The sequence below is a fragment of the Paralichthys olivaceus genome, chromosome 21 (genome assembly GCF_024713975.1).
Source record: "Paralichthys olivaceus isolate ysfri-2021 chromosome 21, ASM2471397v2, whole genome shotgun sequence".
NCBI classification, from domain to species: Eukaryota; Metazoa; Chordata; class Actinopteri; order Pleuronectiformes; family Paralichthyidae; genus Paralichthys; species Paralichthys olivaceus.
Window position 1 is genome coordinate 13,132,520 of NC_091113.1, and position 7,268 is coordinate 13,139,787.

Consider the following 7,268-nt stretch of genomic DNA (forward strand, 5'->3'; position numbering starts at 1 on the left):
GTTTTTTTATTAATTATTAGTTGTTGCTGCAGGAAGCTGCTGTGATCATGAACTGCTGTACGATTTTGTGCCGTAATGAACATGACGTTTCTCACTTGCTTCGAGTAAAGTGATTCAAATACTCTGGAACAGCCGAGCAGCACGATCTGTGGGGATCGTCTGACTTTGCCTCCACATTTGAGTGAAATGTCCTGACAATAAACCTTTTCCATGGAGGCCATTTTGACTGCATATTTGTTACTTATGTCTTTTATGAAGACATATGAAGGGCTCATAAGCAAATGTTAGCAGCAAACAGAACATTATACTTGATTAATATCTGTAATTTAATCTTTTTGACGTCACCTTTCAGCTCAAAGCTCTGCAGGGAAAAGGTACATTGTTGTTACTTGTGCAGTGGCCGTTCGAAACCTGCCTGTTAAGAATGGGCTGTTTTCTTGGTCTGTGGTCATGTTGTTTGCATGATTTTCTTTCTCAAACTGTGAAAGTGACCTGCAGCAAATAAAGACCAGTGAAGTTCCACTCAGTCCACAGAACCCTGAAGCTACAGCTCAGCTGCTGCACAAAGAGCTGTTCACCTGTTCATTCAAAGATGCTGTGAATGCTTCAGTTGTTGTGAACATGCTTTAGTCGTGATTGCCATCGTCACTCACTCCGCTGTTCTGCAGAGCACTGGTCTCCTGTTTGTTCAAAGTTTATTAGTATTTAACAAGTTGCGTGTCCAAATTGCACCAAGTTTGACACTGCACTTCCTCTGGTCCTCGATAAAACCAATGTGAAGCCGATGAGTTTTTCATAGAGCACCGTCTTGATTTGTGGTATGTGTAAAATGGGGCTGTGAATGTATGGGGTAAAAACATGGCTTGAAGCACGGTTTGTGTTTGTGTCTTTAAAGGGAAAGTGAACATGATGCCTTTGTTTAAATGCACAGGGGTTGTTGCCACCATATGAATTCTGAATACTCTGGTTGAATTAATGCTCATCTTGAACTAGATTCTCACAGTGCCTGCAGGTCTCTGACTTACTCCAGCACTTTGAATACACCAAATAGGTTGAATATCTCGTTTGATGAATTCAAAGCGACTATGAATATTTATATGTTGGCTTTGTGAGCTTCGGTGGAAAAATCATAATCCTAAAACCCCTGTTCACTTCTGCTGCTATAGCTGTGTACTTTGCTGTTTGTGGTCCATTTTGATCAACTTCACTACGATCATGGACGAACACACATTGTGTTACACCAAGACTTGATATTCCCAGCAGACAGAGTCTTCCAGCAGTATCAGCCTGGTTGTCATTTGTTGTGGAGTCATCAGAACACAAAGCTCCAGAAAAAAGTAAATGGATCTTGGGTTAAATATTTTATAATACAAAAGATGAAACTATTTACATACAAACAGGCCTTTGTCAAATTAAATCCTGAAGAAAAGATTGTCCTGAGACATCTGTGGGACAGTTCAAGCTTCTAAACCAGTCAAACTCACCAAGTCCCCACACTATCCAGGTATAGGTCATCTTTTTTTTGTTTTTATGAAGTAAAAACACCAGATCGTCTGCACTTGATGTTGATTCAATCGTTATTTTATTTATCGTTATTAAATAGACAAAAATAGATGCGTTGGGATTATAACTATTCCAAAACATTTGAAGGCATCGACTCAATCTGGATAGGTTTCTGCAAAGAGCCTTGCTTATGTAGAAGAGACAATGCACATAACTGCAAACTTAAATTAACTACAGTATATGTCTCATTAGTTTGGACAAGAGAGAGATGAGCAGATGCAGAAGAAAACAGGAGTGTCAAAGGTTTTTATTACTTCTATTTGCAGTTGTGAGAATCTGTTTTAGCTAAAACCTGAATGCTGGATTTTCCCTTGTAGCATCTCTGTGTGTCTGTGTGTGTGTATGTGTGTGTGCGTGCGTGTGCGTGCGTGTGTGTGAGTGTGTCTGTTTGCTCATGAAAGCGAGAGAGTACTCCACTTGAAGCTGAGGAGCAGTGCAGGACTGTGATCAGAGGGAAGCCCCTTAATGAGTTGATCCAGGAGAGGCTTTGATGCTGATCTGCTCAGGGGATCCTGGGAAATGAAAAGGGGGAGGTGGGATACAGCGATGACCTTTAAACTTTTACAAGCAGTTGATAAACTCTTGCTGCGGGGCATCATTACTAAAAGTCAATACATCCACCCATATGCAATATGTTCGGGGAACCTCATTTGACCAAATGTTGCTACATTTTCTGAAAAATGATGGAGCTTTTCTGTTTCTATGTGTAAACATTCTAATAACCAGAATTTAAATTCACTCTTTCACTTCAAACTCTATGTATTTATTAGCTGGCATCAAGAATCAAGGCAGTGTTCTCACATTGAAATAGAACAAATCGAAGAAGTTTAGCCTAGGCATAGACGTGTAACCTACACAGAGCCCTAACCCATACCCTGAGGTGCACCTCCCCAAAACATTGTGGCAAACGCAGACCACAAGAGCTGTGATTGGTTCGCTTGGTAGCATTTTATTTCCGGCAGGCTCGCCGCCATTTTTGAATTGAGTTGAAGGAACAAACACAGACGACGTCTTTCTTTTCTTCGTTGCAGTTCTTTAAGAAAAAGTAATCGCTCTTCAACATCTAACTCCAACAAGATCGGCTTAGCATGTCATAATTGTGCATCTCAACATCATCAGGTGACTGAGCGTCTCAGTGTGTGTGCTCTAACACATAAAGATCAGAGGTTACTCGGACACATTAGTCAGCATCATGCACCATTAATGAATCTGTTAGGGCCACTTCATATCTGTTTTATGTGCCTTTGTAGATTCTGTTTTCATAAAAGGTCTATTTTTAACAACCCCACTGTTCCACTGCTGCAATGTGGCTCCACAACAGCAAAACAAAACACACTGGAGAATCCTGTGTAATTTTTGGCAGAACAAAAGAAGGAGTTTTTGACATCAACGTGTCCAAATGAGCACAAAATCATCATCTACTGAATAAACAGAAAACCATCTGTCTGTAGGTATGTGGAATGCATATCTCCCAAACCGTTCAATGTTAAGAACAGAATTTCGTAAATCATTCAAACCTTAAGTTTCAAAGCCAGATCTGGCAGAAACAGATGTAAACAGACCAGCCGGAGCAGACACAAACACACACATTAACATAAACCCACTGTGATGGGGTGCAGAGGTCAGACGATTATAAGGTCAGCTCCATCGGGACACCCATACTGACCGCACACTGACCACACAACAGGAAGCTGATTGATCACAAACATCAACCCATTGATCTCCTTATAGAGCATAATGTCATGCAACCACTTTATGAGAGAAGCTCTACATACAGTCCTGTGTGATTGGACTAATGCTGCCAGGGCCTGTGTATCTGTCCTGGCCAATGCATTAACATCTTACAGTATACTGAATGATGGGAACTACAAATTAAACAAACAAAAAAATGAGTGTAAACAATTGAGACCACATTTCTCATAACCCTGCTGGGTGACCTCCAGCTAAATGGTCTGTATTTATACAGAGCTTTTCTAGTCTTGATGACACTTGCAGAGTTTTACAGTTTTCACCCATTTACACACATTCATACAGTGCAGCACTTTCTCTATTGGGGTTCTGTGTCATGCCCAAGGACACTTCAGCACACAGAATGGGGGACACGGAGGTCAAACTGCAGACTTTCTGGTTAGAGGACGGCCTGCTCCGTCTCCTGATTCACAGGCCATCTGACGGTCAGATTCCAACAATGTAAAAACACCACGTCTTTCACTTTCAAAGTTTTAAAACCTAACATTGTACTTGTGAAAACTTGTTATTTTGGTTAGCACTATGTGGAATAATGAGAGGGAGCTGCAGACGGATGCAGGAGGACTGAGTTCACTGCTCAGTAAATCTACAATCCCAATGTCAGTATTCTAATGGATTCTGTTTGATAAAGCTTTTACTCATGCAAGGGCCTTTTAATGAATACCAATTACACATGTTAATTCAGGCAATGCTTTATCTGCATTTATATGGTCATGATCGCACGCTGGAGTTTTCTTTGGGTGCAGTGTGTGTGTGTGTTTTTTCATTTGTTCAGGTCTCATTGGACCACATTCTTATATGAAGACTTTATACTCCAGGGAGCTTGAAAGGGTAATTACAAATTAAAATCACCTTTTCGTGACGGTGGGTAGACGGACATGGTTCTGTGTGTGTTTGTATTTCTTGCCCTTTTCACATGTTCCACCGTTAGATAAATGTATGTCTGTGTATGTGTGTGCATAGTCACAAACTGGGTGGTAGAAAATGAAATAGAATGACTTACATTGTTGTGTTGATGCTTCATTGTTCCATTATTCCATGTGTCAAGTGTGAGAGAGAGGTTCATTCTCTTATCTCTCTTGCGCTGGAATAAATGCTTAAGTTTCATAGCGTCAACTGTCAATCCCCCCTCTCTTATCTGCTCATACAGTCTATGACTTTGTGTGTGTGTGTGGGGGGGCTTAGTATGTGTGTGTTTCCACACGCTCGGAGTTCACAGCACAAAGCTTATGAGTGAGTCTGATGTTGTCTGTGCTGCAGGACTGAACCCGTTTGCAGAGGATCTGTCAGACCAACACTGTTTCCAGTCAGAGACACTAAGCGCTCCTCGTGTTTTGACCACAGGAAATGCTGCTGACTTCCTGGCTCTCCTTGGGGTTATGGGCTTTGATTTGTTGATATTCGATGTGACGTGGAGAAATGTTTGTGCCGACTACATTTCGTTTGCCTGGAGAATAATTGAAATGTCTCCCCTCCGTTGCTTTGTGCGTCTTCATGCATAAACGCAGTGGAGAACATATAAGGTCATACTGTTCGACAACTGCTGCTTTAATAAGGGAACTTGAGGTGACACACAGATGTTTTGGTTGTTATGCACCAATAGACAAAAGGTGGTACTTGTAGAGTCCCTGTACTTATTGTACTTTTTTGTATTTTTAGAGCTGAGAAAAATCCCCAATACATTAGCATTTAAGTTTACGAGGCAAATGTATAATCACCCGGCTTGAGTGAAGCCATATTCATACATACGTGAATACGAAGCAAATATTGCAGGTCAGACTTCACCTAAGTTGAACTCCTGGTCCCAAAGTGCAGCAGAAAAGACTTTTATTCATTTAACAAATATTTGGCTTCATCATCGGCATAGAATATCATGTGTGTGGTTTTACTACACTGTTATGAGACTGTAGACTGTAGACTGTGATTCGTTCCAGAATGACCTTTAAGTCGAGGGTTACCCAGCTCCATATTGATCTCTGACTGGCCTGTATGTCTGTCACTTATCCAGCTGACCAGCCACTGGTTGATACCGGGTAAAACAAGCTGAATGGCCGCACGCCATTCAGAAAACAACTGTGACATTGATTGTTTTTGCTTAATGCATTTACCCTGGCATTGAAATAAAGCTTGCTGCATGTAAACTGCATGCTGTTTACAAAGAGCGGGGCAAAGAGGATTTCTGCAGAACCCTGAATTGCCCCTGATATAAAAAGTGCTGCTCCTAGGTGCACTGAATGAATGTGTGTGTGTGTGAATGGGTGAATGGCAATGACGTTTTCTATGGGTTTGGTAAAAGTCAATCTGATTGATGATTGTGGTTTCAATAATACATGAAACACATTATAAAATGGGTAGATTATTTACGATATGTGTACAAATGTATTTTCTAAACCTGTTACGGAACTGTTTTATCAAAGAGAATCACTGAAAGTCAAACAAGCTCAGACTTTTCTGAATTATATGATTCAGGTACAAAATGATTTCACTGGATTAAACTATTGATTAAATGGATGAATGGCAGCAGTTCTCAAAGTGCAGCCTTGTTGAGATGGCAGAGTTAAAAGCGTATTGCTCCTCAGTTAATCTCTTGTCTGTTCCATCTCACAGATTATGGAAACTCAAACTCAGTATTTAGTCTGAAAAAGGGCTCATTGCCTCCAGAAGTTCACAAGCTAGGAGAACTAGAAGTCTGGTGTTCTCTACTCGCCCTGAACGACAGAACGGGAGAGACGGAGAAAGATGCTGAACCAGGCAGCGTTACAGAGCCTGACGGATTATTAGAGTCGGTTAGGGGAATAAACAGCGATGTGCCTTTGACTGTTTGGTTGAACTCAGTTGCCAATTAAATAAGCAAAGACAAAGAGGGCAGCAGAGCCCAGAGGGCCTAAATCAGAGCACAGGGATACATCACCCACACCACACACAACCCCCCAGCAAACACAGAAACACACAAAGGAATATCAGTCATTTGACTCAGGTATGATAAGGCTATCATGTGCATTTTGCCTCCTCGTCCTCAAGACAACAAGAGCAACACTGCCAGCGTCTACATGTGCTCCAGTTACCTGGTCTGATCATATTCAGGATATGGCGGAACACTGAGAAATCTGATCATTCATATAGAGCCATGTCATAAATCTATGCAGCCCCAGTCATCCACCTCCCCTATAAATAATAAAGACCATTTAAAAGTTAATAACTATAAAGCACTCCCAACCTGATAATATCTATATCGAATGTTCTGTGTGTCTCATTTGCTTTTATATGGAAAATTATAATATATTATTATATTTTAAAGTAACTCAGAAAATGACTATTTTCTTAGCCCCTCTATGTCTTGGTCCAGCTCCCCCGTAGCACAGGTGGAGAACCAATCCTGGCTCCGGCCATGCGTGTGTATACATGATAAATACAAGTATCGGTATTACTGTGGTTACAACAAACAGTCTACTGCCAATTTTGGTTCCTGTATGGTGGCTTGAAGCAGACTTAGCTCTGTTAAATACCAACATTGTGTTTCTGATTTTGCTTATCCACCCCATTGACAGTGACAGCATATATTCCACATGTCCTCCCTGCAGCCACTGACACTGACTGTGCATGATGGGAAACAGGCGTCCCAAAGCCTGGATACCAGCGACTTAAATAAAGCCGTTCAGACATGACCTGTGGCTAAAGCCTGGAGAATTGGCTATGGAGTTTACCCACAGTTTGCCTTTCACACATGCACAACGCAGTTGAGGATCTCCGCACAGACGCGTTCACAACAGCAACAAATCCTCTGCATTATTCAGGCGAGAGGTGGAGCAGCAGGATGCAGACAGAGGCAGGAAGTGGCGTATTAGCTCCGGTGCTGAGATCACGTGATTTTGAACACACAGACACCGGCATTGGCTCTTATCAACACAAACTCTCTTGACATCTTCGTCAGTGTGTCACCGCATTTTAACCGGGAG